A 21,259-nucleotide genomic window follows, 5' to 3' on the forward strand; every position below is an offset into this window, starting at 1 on the left:
AATCAGGTTAATACCGAGTCATCACGACCCAGTGAAGGACCTAAGAAGCCAGATCAACAAAGTAACTGCAATATCGGGCTGCTTAAGACAGATAATATGCACGAACGAATACATGCAATCCTAGCAAAGCTAGGATCTATAAGACTTGAATCAGGAATATAGAAATAAAACGAAAAGCATGCTCCGGGTAGCCGAAATGAAAACGCTCAGGACTATAGTGGGAAAAACAAGACTAGAACACTGACATCAGGGAACAATGTGGGGTGCAAGACATCGTAAGATGGGGGAGACAAAGAAAAATATACTGGTACGCCCACGTGAGAAGAATGGAAGAGAGTAGACTGCCACGCGTCGTACTCGAAGGGAAAGATGACATGGATGACCACCTAAGAGATGGATAGACAGCTGGCAGTTCACCACCCAGGAACTGATACAGAGGAACCTGAAGAACTAACAGATCATGAGATCTTTGAAATGATCAAGAAGAAGATTAATATAGCCAGTTATCCTGCAAAATAGCTGAGCAGGCGCAAATCTCTTCAAAAAATGCGGCTGTTTTTGATCAGTTTTTCTTTTTCTTCATTGTAAATAATTAATAATGATGAGTAAATGTAAGATAACGACCAGATTAGTCTTTGTTTTGCTTATTTGGTCTTGGTCTTGCAGTACAATAAATGGTCTTGGTCCTGCACCAAAACTCTTGCTTGCCAGAGCAAGATCAGTCTCGCTCATACAAATCAAAATACCAAAACTTTAAGGTAACACGTTTCTCCAATGCAGTCCTTTGTTTCTGTGGTATAATAGTGTAGCGTAGTTCCATCTCCTATGACATAACGACTGTTTACGAATTTTTATTGCAAGCGAGCTTTCGATCAGTATAACGTATCCAGATTGTAGATAGCTTATTACAGAAATAATAAGAGGACACTAAAAACTATGGGAACAGTCGAAATGAAAAATACTAATTATACAAGGCGAAACACTACACGACAGAATACGGAATGAAGATATTAAACAGCAAAGTGGGTGAAACAGAGAGAAAAATTCTTGAGCGAACATATTAAAAGAATGGAAGACAGATTTGAGAACGCAAAAACAAACAATCCAGAAGTGAGAAGACCACAGGGAAACGATGACGAGAATGCTGGACTCTTCTGGCAATGAACTGGCTACTAAGTCTACTAATATAGTCATCCCTGTTAGAAAAAGAAGAATACAACTATACAATTTTGGTTAGGATATCAATTATTAAATATATTTCACGGTTCTTGTTAATTTCTATTGAAATCTCAATTGGTCTTAATAAACAATTTCATTGTATGTCTGATATTGTAAAACAACCTGATAATGTTATATAATATGTAATAAGCCCACAACAAACTGAGAATAATAAAATGTCACGTAACTGAACACTAAATGAAATATTTCAGTTTCAATTTATTAATTAAAATAGTCTGTTACTGTCCTGTGCTGTTGATTGATCAGTGACCGTTGTATCGACCGTTTCATTGTTATGATCTTAGTAGAAAAATCAATCGTACGTATTGGATTGGATATAAGTAGAGAATGTCTACCACTTGATTGTGTGTGTATCATCGTAGCGGTGTAGAGTCCATGAAAGTTGCAGTGAATGTCGTGACCGGCGTCCATCAGATAGGGCCTACTCATCCATCAAACGCTGGGTGTGAAAACCTGATGAACAAGATAACGAAAACACTTTGTAATAACCTTTGTCTAAGAGACCTTTTACATGGGTTTGCAACAAAAAAGTCATTTATCTAAAATAAGGGTTGTTGTTGCATATAATAAGCCCTATCTGATTTTCGGGACAATAAACAGTGCCATTTAATGTTCGTTTTGTGGCGTTCGGGCTCGGAATATTGCCCGACGGAAATGAACGATGTTAATTGGTATTTGATTGATAGGTATTTCACATGATTAATATACACCGATATTTTTAATTTTAATCCTAGTTATAAATAGTTCAATTAATAAATAAAATTAAAACTCAGGGTCAGCTTAATTTGACGCGCAATGTGGTAGCAACAGCAAATACTTTCCTTAAGCAGTATATTACAAAATTCAGTCAATACATAGATATTAATATCTACAAAAACGGTCTCAATGACTTTTACGGCCGATTAAACTGTTTTGCCTTTTTCGTAGCAGGTTCGCCTCTTGAAAATTACTCTATTGACTGTTTTTCCCTTCAATCAGTCATGATGTCCAGTTCAGTACTATTTAGTGAACTTCCTCGCTGGTTAACGCAGTTTTTGGCCGTCATGAAACATTCATTGGGACAGCTTTAGATATAACGTATACCATTGAAACGAGACCAGTTACAGCAAAGACCAGAAGTCTTCTGGCAACAGTAGAGTGATAAGGAGAGTAACTGGAAATACATTGTTGTAAGAAATAAGAAAATTTCAGATATTCATAAGGCGTCAATCTTAACTAAGTTAATAGAATGAAGAAAAAGAAGCAACTTCAGATTATTTCATATCAGCTATTTTTGACTGTTATTTTCCCCATTTTCAGAATAATCTTCACAGCGACTCATATACGATAGTCAAATAGACACTAAGGGTCCAAAATTTTCGTAAGAATTTCTCAACGGGTGCTAAAATATATTTCCAAAGTTATAATGATTAGTGCTGTCATCTTCAGGTTGAGGTCAGACCCTTTCTAGACCACCAGCTTATATGACTGGAGCTGGGGATACTAAGTTGGAATTTCTTGAACCGTTGATGATATTCATACTGAATATTCTTGTAACTTCTGTGAAGGTGGAATTTTCCAAACAGGAAATGGTAATATGTGAAAGATTTGATATTTTTGGAGTTCTGCTTGAACCAATTGGGGATGTCGAAATAAATAGTAGTGGAAGACCTACTACAGTTATGTTAAAATCATTCAGAATAATTTAACAATAATGTAAATAGAATTGTGATTTTAGATTGTCAAATTCATACTTGAATCAGAATTATAAATCTGACAATCTTGTTTGCAAGCTTACTCATTCTAACACAACACACGTGGTAAACTTAATGTTGTTTATTGTATGTAGTTCTTAAGTTTTTTTTAATTGGGCATAATTAATAATTGTTTTTCGTTCCTCAAATACCGTATAATTTAAAAAGATTTGTATAAAATTATTAAGCAAACGTTGCGTGTTATGACCCAATCAACGTTTGTCGCCGTCGGTAACTTTTAGTTTTAAGCTTTCAGTTACTGTCAAAATTGCATGCACGTCCGCGGCCTTTGTAAATAATCATGTTATTACCTTTAAATTTTGCGCTTCCAGCAAAAAAAATCGAAATGTTTATCTAGAGCATAATGTACGATACTTGATACAATTTTTTGAAATATTTAGTCATTTAACTCTTGAAAATCTAATATTTTGACCTCTTATTTACTAATCTTTCCATATGCTGAGAAGCAGACTCAAAAATTCAGAAATAGCAGCACATAAGACTAGGAAAAGAACTACTGGAGGAATGCCATAATGAGAAGTCATGTTTAGGAAAAAAAGGAATCCAACCAAAGGTAATATAATGATTGTATATAGCAATCATGATCTATGGTTTAGTAGTGTAGTAGGAATTTATGCACAAAGAAACAAACAAAAAGAATCTCACGAAAATGTGGAGGATATTGGAACTGCGTATCACCGGAGACAAGTACTGCACATAGAAGACACTATAGAACTGTTCATGAAAGGTGCAGCATCAATAGGCACTCTCCGGTTGAACGAGAATAACCTTTGGAAGCAAAAAATTCTATTCTGAAGAAATTAGCTCAAAACAACGACTATATGATCACAAAAGCTAACAAGGAAATGTTAAAGCCCCAATACCCACAGATAACTCTGTAACAAAATATGGAACAAACGCCAATGCAACGATCTACGCAATAGAGAAGGTTGTCGGACTGATAAGAGAAACTGATGGATCAAACAGAAAAAAAAATTTACTAGAAACATAACAATTTACAGCCTTGAAGATGATGGCATCAAAAACTATAAAATCAAAAGCGGTAATGAGCTGATGTGAAGTACTCTGCTGGATTCGTGACACTGGGCCTCTACTGGATACTTGGAGACTACGAAGTGGATAGAAGAGGTGGGACGAGGAGAGAGAACGTCGAAGGGATAGTAACAGTGCTACTAGCGGTGGATTGAATGAAAGTTACTATTGACACAGAAATGGAGTCAAAAATCAGAATATGTGATCAAGCACAAATGATTGTACAATATCTAGAACAACTTGGCCGAAAATCAATGAAGATAATAAGATTCACGAAACACTTAATCCAGAAGATCATTGGAGAGATAATTGGACAATGTACCTTTGGCACAAAACTTCAGAAATGGAGGATGACAACAAACAACTATTGCAAACAATGTAACGTAGAAGAGACGATCCACCATCTACTATGTGGGTGTGCCTTGAATGGAGAAGCGACGTCAAATGCTAGGGGACGATACAATAGATTGCCCAGAAAAAATTGCAGCTGTGGTCGACTAGTTTACTACTTTTCTAAATAGTGAAAAATAAACAGTAAGACAATGGGTCTCAAGCATTAGAGTGAACCACGACAAATGTAGATCGAGGTTGCTCGTACTAGCCTAAACTAATCGCATCATCACAAATATTCGTTCTAAAAATGTCATTTGTCATCAATACCGTTTCAATTATCCATTAAATTTATTGTATGAATGATAATAATTGTAAAATATTTTCTAGATCATTTTAACGTTATCGATTTTATGTACCTAAGTAACTATCAACGTCTATTTTCTTGTCTGCATGTTAGAATGTATTTTTTTTTTCTTTCAGAAAGTAATTATCTCTCAGAAATGTGTGTAAATGCCCTGGTACGCGCTATTCAAACACGGCCAGCGATCTTTCGTGAGATTTCCATTTATAGAACATTATACACAGATTGTGCAGGCGTTGCCATACCGGCATTCATTCACTCCACATTTAATAATAACCAATACGTGAAAATACCTTAAAGAAGGTTATGAAACAAAAAATAATTATACCAGACATTATACTTGACATAGAAAACATCAAGAAAAGTGAAAGAAAAAACTTCACTATTATGAAATGTAAGATATAAACCGTTACTAATTGATGCAGTACAAAGGATAACATTAGCAGTTTGCAGTAAAACATCCTCTTTCAAAAATTACTCATTCAACGTCCCAACTATTTAAACAAAATATTAACTGGACTGCATCGCCCTCTCCACCCACTCCTTAACTGTTAAATGTTGCAAGTAAGTAGTAAAAAAACATTCTAGGATTAATTGGCAACAATGTATTGTTTCGGACATTCAGTGTTTTGATCAGAGACACGAAATTGCGGCTTCCTGAGGTGTGCATGTAAAGTGTCTACAACAATGCCATCTGCATAGCTTTCCGTTTCCGGTAGGTCGAACTCGAAGCGTGGCATGCAATCGGAACTGGGCCTCTCTCAATCAAACTTATCGTCCTCGATGAAAATAACCTCTAGCGACTCGTCCTTAAAGGTTATGGATAACCAATTCTATTGTTTCGCCGAGTAATATTTATTTTCGATAAGATCAACGAGTACAAATCGACACCTTGACAACCTGCAATTAACTCTATAATGTTCTGTATTCTTTCAAAATGCGTAGATAACCTAATAGATAAAAACCTACTAAATATTGGGGATATACGGCGGTGTATGATGAATGTTCTTAAGCTTACGAATCAACACTAGCTATTTATCGGGTAGATCAGAACGGAATTACTTGCGCCTTAAAAGCGAACATAATCAAAAGCCCTTCATTATATTGAAAATACTTTGTTATAGAACATAGCTGGAAAAATAAAATTAATAAAATATTTATCTAAACATTACATTATGCAACTATTAAATGTTTTTTGCCTTGAAAATTGGTATAAAAATAGTTATAGATTTATGATCAATCTAAAATAGAAAAAAAAAATTAAACCTGAACGATTTATAGAGTAAATGGAGTATACATAGTAAACATTGATTTTAAATAGAGCCAGCCTGTAGTAGATTAAATTGCACCGCTCGATAAATGAATGGACTATAACAAATTGCTTGAAATATGGTGTACTATTTCAGTCATAACTGTATTTCAAAAGTATCTTTTTGTCCAAAAGACTTTCAAAATTGTCACATAATTATATGTAAAGTTTCTGAAACCACATAAATTTGACAATTTGTAATACTGCAAAGCTGACCGCGGAATCGAAGCTGATACTGGAATTATGTCATCTGACACTGTGAGAAGAAACAAATAAATTGCTAATTCATATGGCTACAGACAATCAAGAATCATATTAGGCGTAAAAATTCTGCAACTACGTAGAGGGAAAGCAAAAGCTAATAGGTCTAATCATAGAACAAGCTACAATCGGTTATCACAGTTACATTACAGGAAGAGTCACGTATATTAACCACCGTTTCTGTGAAATAGAAGACTACGATTCACATATTCTGTAACTGTCAAGCTCTTATTAACCCACGAAGAAAAAACTTAGGATTTGACTCAATGGAAGAGCGTATCGAGTCACCTAAGCCCGGAGGATTAGTGCAAAAAGGTAACTGGAACTAACAGGACTTAATTCTTGGTAAAATGTTTAGAATTCAAAAAAAACATTAGCATTAAACAAAATCAATAAATGAATGATTAAACATACAGAACAAAAAAGCTTCATCTCGTGGGAGCACTAAATAGAGATTTGAAAAATGAGAACATTATGAAATTTATGTTGAATAGTGATATTTTACGAAGATATGCACAATAATAGTAGTGAATTTATTTGAATTTAAATATGTACATCAATTACCATAATAAAAATTTAAAACCACCACCTTTGAACAAACAGCCAGACATCCTACATACAAACTGTTTCTAATAATATAGTAATAATATAGATATTCACATTTCTGGGATGAAAAGATAATATTTAAAAAGTTTTGTGACAGTAAAATGAAAAGAAACTAGGGAGTCGACGCCCATTAAGTTTCAATATCGATCTAATGGAGGTAGAGAATGAAAAAGGTACACAATCCAACTGTAGCAGTGACACTTGCGTGACAATTGTGACAATAGCTTCATGAACAATTGAAGGTGAGACGGCTCTCATTGGCTGCAGAGATACGTGACAATAGCTACCAATAGGACGACAATGACACCCGCAGCTCTTGCTATTGGTGTCTCCAACGAAAAGATAAAAATTATGACGGCCTAGATATTTATATAGAATTGTTGTTTACCTCACTTAGATTTATTTTTGACCAACAGACAGGGTTGTATTCAACATATTTTTATGATATAAATTATAATTTTTTTTATTAGTGAGTTGGAACTATAATTTATGTAATTCAATATGTTGTACGATAAACAGTGTTTGAATCCAAATACCATCACCAATTCCATCTTATGATATAGTTGCTGCTATTAGGTAATGTGTTGTGATTTGTATTCGATGTAAATTCATGGAGTAGGTAAGATGGGGAATTGGAAAAAGATTGAGGAAGATAAGACAACCCAGCTGGCCGAAATAACAGTTGGGCAACACGTATCTTCCCCAAACTAAATCCAAAGGAATTGTGCATATCTCCTCTACATCCTAGTTAGAAAAAAATGTCTCATCAAGAATCAAAACTATACAAACTTCAATATTTTGTTGCATTATCTGCTGATGGAGATATGGACCTAACCTAAATTTGAATCCTATTAAGGACGGATCTGAAGCTCGGTATATGTATTAATGTGTCGAATGAAAAATTAGGAGAATACAGTCACGCCTCAGTAAAAAAAGTGTGTTGTTATAAGACAGGTCCTATTTTAGGGAATACTCACACTGTCTGCTGTTGTTGGTTACAATACATTCGAAAAAATTGTGATTTTTTCAAGGATATAAACGAGAACAGCTTCCATATTTTGCACTAACTGCATTACCTACTTACCTACTGATCATGGATGATAATCATGATAGAGAAGTTATGATTGTTCACAAAACATCCGACGATATGTTTCAAACAGGACGGAGAAGATATGGGCAGCGTCACTAGTCCAAATAATAATGATGCTGCACATATCCTCCCCAACCTAACTTTGAATCCTTTGAAGACCATAACAGCTTATATCTTGAGTCACTATTGGTATTGGGAAATGTTTTATGAATGTTTATCTAAAAAAAATACCTGTAATACATCAGATAGGAAATTGAACAAAGATTAAGAAGGATATGGCCGTCCAACTAGTTGAGATAACAGTTGGACAACACATATCCCCCTAAACCTCAATCCAAAAAAATTTACTTGCTTTAAATAATAAAACGACTTATTTTATAAAATATTTACACTGTCTGCTATTACATACAACATAAATTCTTGCGGTGCCTACATCAGGTGGTGTGCTTCGAATGGGGTGAAGATGTTATGGTAATCTCACTGGTTATAATATCAGTGAAACTACACATAGCGTCCACAACCCTAATTCGAAAAAATTGGGTTTCTAGCAACGATCTAAACAAGAACAGCTTCTAATTGCTTTATTGGCTGCTGGTGGATGATAAACATGATGATGGACAACATATAATTTTTTACCAAGTGCTACTACAATCAAAACATTCGACGATATGCTTCAAACAGGACTGAGAAGATATGGCAGCATCACTAGTCCAAATAATAGGGATGCTGCGCATATCCCCTCCAGCCTAAATTTGAATTCTATTGCGTCATCTACTGGTGTCGGGAAATGAATTTTTATTAAATACAAATACATGCAATACATCAGATAGGATATTGACCAAGGGTTGAGGGGGATACGGCCGTCCAGCTAGCTGAAATAACAATAAAATTACTTGCTTTAAACAATTAAATGCCTTATTTTATAAAATACTTACACTGCATTCTGCTATCAGTTGTGTTTATGGCCAATGGATTTGTAGGCAACATTACTGCTTCCAGTACCTACATCAGGTGGTGTGTTTCGAATAGGGTGAAAAAGATATGGTTATAATAGTTATAGTATATAATAGTATATAGTTATAATATCAGTGACACTACACATATGTTCCACAACCCTAATACAAAAAAAGTATGTCTTTAAGAAGATTCAAAACCAGTACAGCGGTTATATTCAACTCCAATTGTATGCAGTACAGGGAATTCGAAAAAGATTAAGGAGGATACGGCATCCCACTAGCTGAAATAAGAGTTGAGTAGCTCGTATCCTCCTAAACCTCAATTCGAAAAATGTGTTATAGAATAATGATACTAATTATAAATTTATTAATAAAAACAATATTTGAAAGTTTGCTGCTGTTTGACGATGTAACAATGATGGGAATATCCTCTTGAATTTGAATCCTATGAGACTAGAATTTCCATTTTCGGTGAAAATACATGTGCATTGGATCAAGACTAAGGAGGATACGGCATTCCAACTAGCAGAAATAACAGTTGGGGAACACGTATCCTCCCTAACCTCAATCCAAAAAAGTGTCTTGTAATAAAACATCACTATATGGAATACTTGCACTGTCTGCTGCTTTTAGTTTTTTTTGTTTTTGGATAATGTGAAAAATTATGATTTTTTATTAAACGTAATTACTTGGAGTATATTAAATGGTATTTTTTGAATGAAACAAGATGTGATAGTATCATTGGTTATAATGTCACTGGTACGTGACTAATCAAAATAACAGTGACGCTGAACATATCCTCGTCAACCTAAATTTGAATCATATTCATACCATAAATGCCCCTATTTCGACTTGTATTGCTTCATCTGCTGCTTTTGGATGGTATGCAAATCGAGACTACATTAAGAATATCATATGAAGTGTTTCAAACAGAGTGGTGAAGAAATAGCAACATAACTAATCAAAATAACAGTGATGCTACACATATCCTCGACTACCTAAATTTGAATCAAACTCAGACCAAAACTGCCCCTATTTCGACCTCCATTGCTTCATCTGCTGCTTTTGGATGATTTGCATGATGATATGAAAATCGAGACTGCATTCAGAATATCATATGAAGTGTTTCAAACAGAGCGGCAAAGATATGGCAACATAACTAATCAGAATGACAGTTATGCTGTGCATATCCTCGCCGACCTAAATTTGAATCAAATTCTGACCAAAAATGCCCCTATTTCGACCTCCATTGCTTCATCTGCTGCTTTTGGATGATATGAAAATCGAGACTGCATTCAGAATATCATATGAAGTGTTTCAAACAGAGCGGCAAAGATATGGCAACATAACTAATCAGAATGATAGTTATGCTGCGCATATCCTCGCCGACCTAAATTTGAATCAAATTCTGACCAAAAATGCCCCTATTTCGACCTCCATTGCTTCATCTGCTGCTTTTGGATGATATGAAAATCGAGACTGCATTCAGAATATCATATGAAGTGTTTCAAACAGAGCGGCAAAGATATGGCAACATAACTAATCAAAATGACAGTTATGCTGCGCATATCCTCGCCGACCTAAATATGAATCAAATTCTGACCAAAAATGCCCCTATTTCAATTTCCATTGCTTCATCTGCTGCTGTTGGATGATTTGCATGATGATATGAAAATCGAGACTACATTAAGAATATCATATGAAGTGTTTCAAACAGAGTGGTGAAGAAATAGCAACATAACTAATCAAAATAACAGTGATGCTACACATATCCTCGCCTAGCTAAATTTGAATCAAATTCAGACCAAAACTGCCCCTATTTCGACCTCCATTGCTTCATCTGCTGCTTTTGGATGATATGAAAATCGAGACTGCATTCAGAATATCATATGAAGTGTTTCAAACAGAGCGGCAAAGATATGGCATCATAACTAATCAATATAACAGTGATGCTGCGCATATCTTCGCCAACCTAAATTTGAATCAAATTCTGACCAAAAATACCCCTATTTCGACGTGTATTACTTCATCTGCTGTTTTTGGATATGAAAATCGAGTGCATTCAGAATATCATATGAAGTGTTTCAACCAGAGTGGCGAAGATATGGCAACATAACTAATCAAAATGACAGTTATGCTGCGCATATCCTCGCCGACCTAAATATGAATCAAATTCTGACCAAAAATGCCCCTATTTCAATTTCCATTGCTTCATCTGCTGCTGTTGGATGATTTGCATTATGATATGAAAATCGAGACTGCATTCAGAATATCATACGAAGTGTTTCAAACAGAGCGGCAAAGATATGGCAACATAACTAATCAAAATGACAGTTATGCTGCGCATATCCTCGCCGACCTAAATTTGAATCAAATTCTGACCAAAAATGCCCCTATTTCGACCTCCATTGCTTCATCTGCTGCTTTTGGATGATATGAAAATCGAGACTGCATTCAGAATATCATATGAAGTGTTTCAAACAGAGTGGCGAAGATATGGCAAAATGACTGATCGAAATAACAGTGATATTGCTCATATCCTCGCCGACCTAAATTTGAATCAAATTCTGACCAAAAATGCCCCTATTTCGACCTCCATTGCTTCATCTGCTGCTTTTGAATGATATGAAAATCGAGACTGCATTCAGAATATCATACGAAGTGTTTCAAACAGAGCGGCAAAGATATGGCAACATAACTAATCAGAATGACAGTTATGCTGCGCATATCCTCGCCGACCTAAATTTGAATCAAATTCTGACCAAAAATGCCCCTATTTCGACCTCCATTGCTTCATCTGCTGCTTTTGGATGATATGAAAATCGAGACTGCATTCAGAATATCATATGAAGTGTTTCAAACAGAGTGGCGAAGATATGGCAAAATGACTGATCGAAATAACAGTGATATTGCTCATATCCTCGCCGACCTAAATTTGAATCAAATTCTGACCAAAAATGCCCCTATTTCGACCTCCATTGCTTCATCTGCTGCTTTTGAATGATATGAAAATCGAGACTGCATTCAGAATATCATACGAAGTGTTTCAAACAGAGCGGCAAAGATATGGCAACATAACTAATCAAAATGACAGTTATGCTGCGCATATCCTCGCTGACCTAAATTTGAATCAAATTCTGACCAGAAATGCCCCTATTTCGACCTCCATTGCTTCATCTGCTGCTTTTGGATGATATGAAAATCGAGACTGCATTCAGAATATCATATGAAGTGTTTCAAACAGAGTGGCGAAGATATGGCAAAATGACTGATCGAAATAACAGTGATATTGCTCATATCCTCGCCGACCTAAATTTGAATCAAATTCTGACCAAAAATGCCCCTATTTCGACCTCCATTGCTTCATCTGCTGCTTTTGAATGATATGAAAATCGAGACTGCATTCAGAATATCATACGAAGTGTTTCAAACAGAGCGGCAAAGATATGGCAACATAACTAATCAAAATGACAGTTATGCTGCGCATATCCTCGCCGACCTAAATTTGAATCAAATTCTGACCAGAAATGCCCCTATTTCGACCTCCATTGCTTCATCTGCTGCTTTTGGATGATATGAAAATCGAGACTGCATTCAGAATATCATATGAAGTGTTTCAAACAGAGTGGCGAAGATATGGCAAAATGACTGATCGAAATAACAGTGATATTGCTCATATCCTCGCCGACCTAAATTTGAATCAAATTCTGACCAAAAATGCCCCTATTTCGACCTCCATTGCTTCATCTGCTGCTTTTGAATGATATGAAAATCGAGACTGCATTCAGAATATCATACGAAGTGTTTCAAACAGAGCGGCAAAGATATGGCAACATAACTAATCAAAATGACAGTTATGCTGCGCATATCCTCGTCGACCTAAATTTGAATCAAATTCTGACCAGAAATGCCCCTATTCGACCTCCATTGCTTCATCTGCTGCTATTGGATGATTTGCATGATGATATGAAAAAACATCACATACCTTGAGCACGGTTTCTTCACCTGCTGCTGATGGATGGTGTATTTTGACAAATAGTGTGTTGTGTGAAAAGCTGATATAATACCGTTACGAAACTAGTCGAAATAACAGCCAGAAAATATGTTTACTTAATTCAAAACAACTTTACCAAGATCAACCCATCACGTAGGTTCAGAACTAGTTGCAATGTCCAATGCTATTGAATAATATTTAAGGTATTGGCAAATCACATAGTAAATTGGATAAAAATTAAAGAGGAGACGGCATTTGAATTAGCCAAATAATAATTGATATTCCCAAGGCTCAATCCAAAAAAAAAATCGTTGCTATGAAACATCACTGGCCTCTTTTGATGGAAAACTTGAACTCTTCAGTGGTATCAGTATGCAATGTGAATACGTGTAATACATCAGGCGATATGCTTCGAACGGGATGGAGAAGATATGGCAGTTTCACTAGTTATGATCAGTGATACTGCACATATCTTCCCCATCTCAATTCGAATAAATTGTATAGTTATTAAGAATAAAAACTATCGCAATCAGGTTGGTGAAGATATGACAACATGACTAGTCAAAATAACAGTGATGCTGCACACATCTTCGCCAACCTAAATTTGAATTATATCCAGACCATAAATGCCCCTATTTTGAGCTGTATTGCTTCATCTGCTGCTGTTGGATAATGTATTAAATAATATAATAAAATACGTCTGATTTCAGTTTTGTTTTTGGATAATATGACTAATTATGATTTTGTATGCAGTGTTAATGGGTGCAGTATATCAAGTGGTGTGTTATGAACTGGGCGTAGAAGATGTGACAGTTTCACTAGTTTTATCTGCTTATATCTCAGTTCTAATAAATTGTGTTTATATTGAAAATCAAAATATTGCAGCTTCTATACTTAGATCTACTTACATTATATATATCTGGTGGATGATTTTTTCAATCAGGATGGTGAAGATATGGTAACATTACTAGTCAAAATAACAGTGATGCTGCACATATCTTCGCCAACCTAAATTTGAATCCTATTAAGTCCATATCAGCACCTATCTTGAACACTCTAGTTTTATCTGTTGCTGTTTGGATGTGTGTAAGATAAAAAATTAGTTCAATACGTTCACAAACTATTCTAAGTAACAATCATGAAACACGTTTACTCTATAGACGCAATTCAAAACAATTACAATAAGATCAGCACATACTCTATGTTCAGAACTATAGTTGCAATATTTGCTGCTATGTGTACGGATTTGGTAGATCAGTAAATTGGACCAAGATTAAGGAGGATGTGGCGTTTCAACTGACTAAAATATTGAACATTTCATATTCACCCAAACCTCAATCCAAAAAAATGCCTTATTATGAAACATCACTATTTTTTATATCAGTGATACTGCACATATCTCCCTCACCTGAGTCGAATAAATTGTGTATAATTAAGGATCAAAACTTAATAAGTTTCTACAAATTGAGTTTTATGTATAGAAGGCTTTCGCTTTTCGAAATCCTTAAGAAATATTTACAATTTTTTATCTAATGCTTCCTATACCATACCATAATTTCGGAGTGGCTTGTTATATTGAAGTGTATGGACAACATTTTGAGTATCTGCCGTAATTGCTTTTACTGTATGTTTTCTGAATTTCGTAATTATTCTACTTGACAAATATGGATCTACTTCTAACATGACACAAACATTTAAACATTTGTCTTCAATTGTTGTAGGCATGATTTTACTGTACCAGTTTCGTTAAACTTTAATTATGGCATTTAGGTATAGAGAATATTAAATGAAAAATAATTTCTAAAAACACAAAATATATAGGGTGATCCATTTGAAATAAAAAAGTTCATTATTTTTCCGAAAAAAGGAAAGATATGACAACAAAGAGATACCACCATAATACCGGCCGTATCACAAGGCCCTTGCACACAAAAATTTATAAAAATCGTAAAAATTGTGGCGTTCCGTACATAAAACTCATTCTGTATATTGAGCACTACTTACATTATACGCCTTTGGTGGATGATGTGTAATATTATGATGAAGTTAAGGTGTGCTTCAAACAGGGTGGTGAAGATATGGCAGCCTGACTAGTCAAAATAACAGTTATGCTGCACATATCCCCACCAACCTAAATTTGAAATCATAACAGCTCCTATCCTAAGCCCCTTTATCTTACATATTTACACCATAAACTCAATTAAAAACAACTACCCCAAGATCATCATATCATGTTGAGAATTAGTTATGACGCCTGTTATTGCATAATTTTGGTTCATTAGATAATAAATTAAATAGAGGTTAAGGAGGTTATGGTAGTTCAACTAGCCCAAATAACAATTGAGCATCGCGTATCCTCCCAAATAAAATCTAAATCCAATAAAAATGTATTGATGTAAAACATCACGGGTACTATTTTATAAAATACTTGCACTATCTACTGCTAATAACAATATGACTAATTATAAATTTGAATGAAACATAAATGCTTGCGGAGCCTACATCAGGTGGTGTGTTTCGAATGGGGTGAAGAAAATATGGTAGTATCACTAGTTATAATATCAGTGACACTACACATATGTTCCACAACCCCAATTCGAAGAAATTATTTCATACTAGTTGCATTATCTGCTGCTGGTTGATGATAATCACGATGGAGAGAAAGGAATAACAGTGATAATGGATATACCCACCTAAACCTAAATATAAATCCTATGAGATCATAAAAGTACATCAGATGGTGAATTGAAAAAAGATTTAGGAAGATACGGTGGCCCAACTAGCTGAAATAACAGTTTGGCAACTCGTATCCTCCTAAATCTTCATTCAAAAAGTATTGTTTTGAGGCATCCCATCCCAACGTAAATGCGTCCTATGTAGGTGTGTTGAAGTAAGGACGATTAGGAGAAAATTGTGCGACTGGCCAAAATAACAGTGACACAACTATATCCTATTCAACCTCAATTCAAATATATTGTGCTAACATCCAGACCATCTTTGAAACCAACTACAGTGTCTGTAAATATTTATTGGAGGAAATATAACTCGATGAGTGTATTGGGAAAAGGGTGGAAGAAAATTCGCACTGAAATAGTCAAAAATAATAATAAGTCAGGTATTCCCATCAAAACTATCACGGTTTCTATGTTGAATATTAGTTATATTGTATGCTAGGATCGGAGGATGGGTACAATACATTAGATGATATGTTCAAGGAAGGACGAGCAGAAGAAAATTGTGAGGATAGTCGATTTAATAATATCCTATACAATCTCAATTTGAGTACCTATATTGGTCTTTCATCAAGATCATCACATGATCAATCCGGAGAAATAAAAAAGTTTTTCGATGGTATATGATCAAGAATATATAATTTGAAGTATTGGGAGAATATGTATGCGAAACTAGTCAAGCAACATTCTCAATCCAACGAAATTTTATTCTTATCAAAATTACAACTTCTATGGTGAAAAGGTTGTGGGGACAGGAGGCGTTGACTGTGAATAATAATTTAGCAGTTGTCAAATATCCCAAGTATAAATAGAAGTTTTGTTTCGAGTTAGGAAAATCTGAAAGAAAACTAACTTAGTTGTTAAGTTTTATGAACAAAATCAAGATCTGAAGAAATCGCTTACTGTTAACCACTTTGTAAGAATGGGAATATCCAAACATATATGTCGGCGTGTTGAGACAGATTTTTCGATTGAAAGAATGTCAGGATCTGGGAGAAGAGAAAAAATGCCATAAAAAAGAAGACAGAAGCCTTTGTTAAAGCGGCTGACCAAAAACTGGGAGTCATTTTGAGCAAATTGATTAAAATCGTTTAGAAATATGTTAGCAAAATACTAAAGAAAGGAATATAGTACAATAAGCAAGCAAATTGGCATCCAAATTTTTTGAGAAGCAGCAAATGGAACAAAAATCGAAACTTAGTATCAGTGACAACGAGTTTTCGCCTGTGAAAGGTTTGGAAACTTATTACTATCAGAAAAGTGAGTTACTGCCACACAATTTTTGTCTTAAAGCTTCAAAATAACTGACCTTATAAAAGTTATCTACCTGACTCACCACTATCAATTAGCCACCGAACGTCAATCAATACACATCTCCGTTGACATAAAACAAGAATTCTACCTGAAAATGGACACAACAAGTGATAAAGTCGCTGAAGCGTTCATCATTTCGCGACAAGGCCAGACTTTCATTGAAAACGCGGTTCCAGAAAAAAAGGTCAACATCTGAGAGAGATGACTGATTCATTGTCAACGCATAGTGATCCCTGACTTGGTTCTTGAGTGCAGCAAGGGTTGAGAGAAACGCAAGCAGTGACTGGATAGTCAGAAGAAGACAGTAGCAAACCTTGATCCAAAATGGACAGGTAAAGACGCTGAAATTAGAAAAAGAATAAAGGCTACAGATTCTTGTCCACGCGTGTATATAAGTATATGAAATCCATTTGTAATTGAAAGAAAAATTGTAATATATAATTTTTTTAGCAAATATTTTTATGTGTGTAGGATGATAAATAAAAATATTTAATGTTTTAAAAAAACCGGGTGAGATTTTAGATTTACCTACCGGCTAAAAGACGGAACAAAAGTGTCATTAAACCTTATTTGTAAAATTACTCATCATTTTATGATTGGCAGAACAATAGACGAACATAATATTTGTTGAAAGGAATATGCCATTCGTTTTTTTAAGTCCTCCAATTGAATGAAAGTTCCAAGTCCCATCCCCATCGACATAGATAAAGCGGACAGGGGCTTTAATCTGTATCAATGGCCCTTGTACCATATTATATTTAATCCATATTTTCAACAAAGCATTATGAGTTTGCTCATTGGACCATATGACATTAGGAAATATTGTATCAAATTTCGGAACAAGTAAAAATTACAGTCGGTGTTTATTTTCAAATTTCTTTTGGTTGGATAATTTCTGCACTTTCTACCGAGCCCAGCGGGTTCCTATCATTATTGTGTACAATGATCCTTAATGTAGCCATTTCCTTATTTCTAGATCATTGTTGATATTATTGGTTTTTTGCGATTGTGTCAGATAAATACCTACCACAAATATTTCAAATATTGATTATATCTCATTTGTTAAGAAACCATTATTCATTTTATAACAATATTTGAATATAATTGTAAGATTCGGAAATTGTAAATTGCTAATTAGAATACAGTTTTATCATTTCCATAAACACCTATATACCGGGTGATCTAAGTTATTAGTAGTCGAGATCTAAAAATTTTAAAGTGATATAATTTCTAATGCAAAACATTAGATTAAAATGGTTACGAGACATATATAACGAAAAGTGGAAACAAAAAATTCTGGAACAGTAGGAGGAAATGTAATACTGCTTAAGTACATAAAAGAACAAATTGTGTAAATTACAGAACGACGCGTTTATAGTAAAAATCGTGGAGATCTTCCATCACGTGACTGAATTTACGATTTATCGATCACATAAAAACGATTGTCTTCTTCGCAAGACCAACTACGGGACATACGTTATAGTTTCTTAAAATTAACAGTAGTAAACGTAAAAAGTGACAACGATATAATTGATGTAACGTGAATAACTGACTGTACTAAAAGTTTAATTTGACGTGAGCTTTGTTAACTGTGTTGCTTTTCACGAATTTTTGAATTGAACTTGAATTTATTGCAAAAGTCAATTCATTCAAAAATCAATTTGATTTTTTATTTAATTTAAAATCGGTAAGTATAATCAACTTGTGAACTTTTGACGCTTTATAATACCTAAATTGCCGAAAGATGGGAAGATGCTTATGTTACAACTTATTTGTGATAAATGTTGTTTATAATTTTGTACAATTTATGATCTCTACAGAATTTTCAAAATTGTGTCAAACAAGTGACTGATTATACTTGTGACAGTATATTGATCAACAGTTATTTTCATATTTGATTAAAAATTATGAGATGAAAACAATGGTTGACCTTTTCACCCTTATTTATCTATTCAAGAGGTATAAAGTTATCATCAATTTAAGGACCTTTACATTTATATTATATATTTGAGAGAGTGGTAACTGCGCTGAAAATATCTGTAAAAACGGTATGTTCTGTGGGAAAAAAAATAAGGAAATTAATCCAACTCTCGCAACACCACTGAGTCGGATCTGGTAAATTTTGAGTTCTTAATATCAATATTTAGAGGTACCGCATCGTAATTTTTGAATTCCCATTTAAATTACACTGGATTTTTTTCGAATTTCAATGTATATCAACGGATTATTATGTTGTAAAAAGAAAGATATTTTTATATGAAATTAAACGGCCTACAAAAAAGGTCTGATCTCTCGGTTAAAAGTTATTCGCAGTTAAAATTCAACCTAAAACAATACATGATGACTTTCACAATCTTTTCTAGTTTTCTACTAAAAAATGTTTTAAAAACATAAAGCAACATACTTTTCGTGGGTTTTTTCACTTTTACTTTTCAGATTTATTAAGAATAACTAATGTTATATGGCACGATTTGAATGATAGCGTTGAAAATTGATTTCTATGTAACTGATTTCAAATAACAAATAATTGAGTAATAGACATAATAGCATCAAAAATATTTACAGTACTTCTCCAGAATTTTCTTTTTCTGAGTACTGAAACGTAACGACTGCGAAATACACTTTCCAACAAGTTATGTACACCATTTTTCCTACGATCACGTGAAAAATTCTTCAAAAAAATGTATTTTTTAAATAAGAAAGTCAATCAAACAATATCACTTGAAAAGTATATGAACACGTGTGCTGAAAAGTTGAAAAATCCTACAAAATATTTTTTATTTTGTAATAGTAGAGATGACATAAATGAAACGAATGATTATGAAATATTTCATAACTAAAGAACAAAAAAATAACCAATAGAACAATAAATTCTTTGTAATTATATTAGATACCTAACAAGAACTAAATAATTATTAATTAATTTATTTTTCAATTCGTAGAAGGCAGTCCTTTGGAATACTAGTCATAACGATTATTTCTACTGAATTGACAGAAATTTTGATTTGATTCATATCAATATTGTTGCTGACGATAGAAGACCTCCACCGTTTCTATTTCCATACGAGTTTCATTCAAAATCTAAATATAAAAAAAAGATTGAAAAATAATATGAAGCCTAGGTTAAAAACAAAGGTTAAGAATTAGACAATAAAAAGACAGGAAATATGAAAATGCTAGAGGAAATGGAGTAATTAAAAAATCCCCATTCGAATTTTGAAACAGACGCGAACCAAATCCTTTCCTTTGGAAAATATGGAGGGTACGGCACTGATGCAGGACCCTCGATGATTACTCCCTTGTCATGTGTAATGTTTTGAAACGAGTTTTTGTGAAACGTTTAGAATCGTCGTAGTATTTTACCTAAACTGAAACTAATTTTGAAACGTGGACAATAAACACACAACCCATAATTATAGGCAATCTCTAGTTTATGGCAAAGCGCCTTGTCCCATGGCATTCCTTAAATATATAGAACCATCATTTTTTATTTCTACTATGACATTTTATATTCTCCATTATATTTAATTGTTTTAATTTTTTTTGACTACGGTTATTATGATAATATCCTTTCAATATTTATGAGGTATTGTGGTATAAAAATATAAAGATCCTAAACGACAAATTATTGTTATTCTTCGTACTCATGTGCTGTCACGACTAATTTTTAATTTGTTTATGTTTGTTTCGAACATTAAAATGTTATTGCTGTGACAATTTGTTTTTTCTATTCGTTGACTAAACAGATGACTATTTCCTGATTTTATCTTGTTTTTCTTGGACCCAATGTGTTTCGAATTACATCACTTGATTACTACTAAACCTTACAATTACAAATATGAATATATAATGAGAGAAAGATATACAGGTTGTTTCAAAAAAAGGTAATCTCGTATCTTCTAGAATAGATAGAAAACTGAAAAATAATTGAAAAATTTTCGTAACGCTATCCGTAATTTTATACGAATATGTTTTGGAAGCTGATACAACCAATGAATTTGTTTTTCGTCTAATTTAAAATCAAAAACATACTCTTGATAAAACTGTGTACAGTTTTCAGAATATTTTGATTTGAAAATTATGAAGTAATACCTGATGCTGGTATAAAGTATTGATAAAGTAATTAATTATTATTATTAATTAGTAAGCATTATGTGAATTGAAATTATTTTGTCGCGTGGTGAATGAGACTCCATCGATAAAACGGATACATTTAAAAAAATTGGGACTGCGGGCATTTCTTATAACGTTTCACAAAAATCCAGTCTCATCAATACA

Source organism: Diorhabda sublineata, chromosome X, assembly GCF_026230105.1.
Source record: "Diorhabda sublineata isolate icDioSubl1.1 chromosome X, icDioSubl1.1, whole genome shotgun sequence".
Lineage (NCBI taxonomy): Eukaryota > Metazoa > Arthropoda > Insecta > Coleoptera > Chrysomelidae > Diorhabda > Diorhabda sublineata.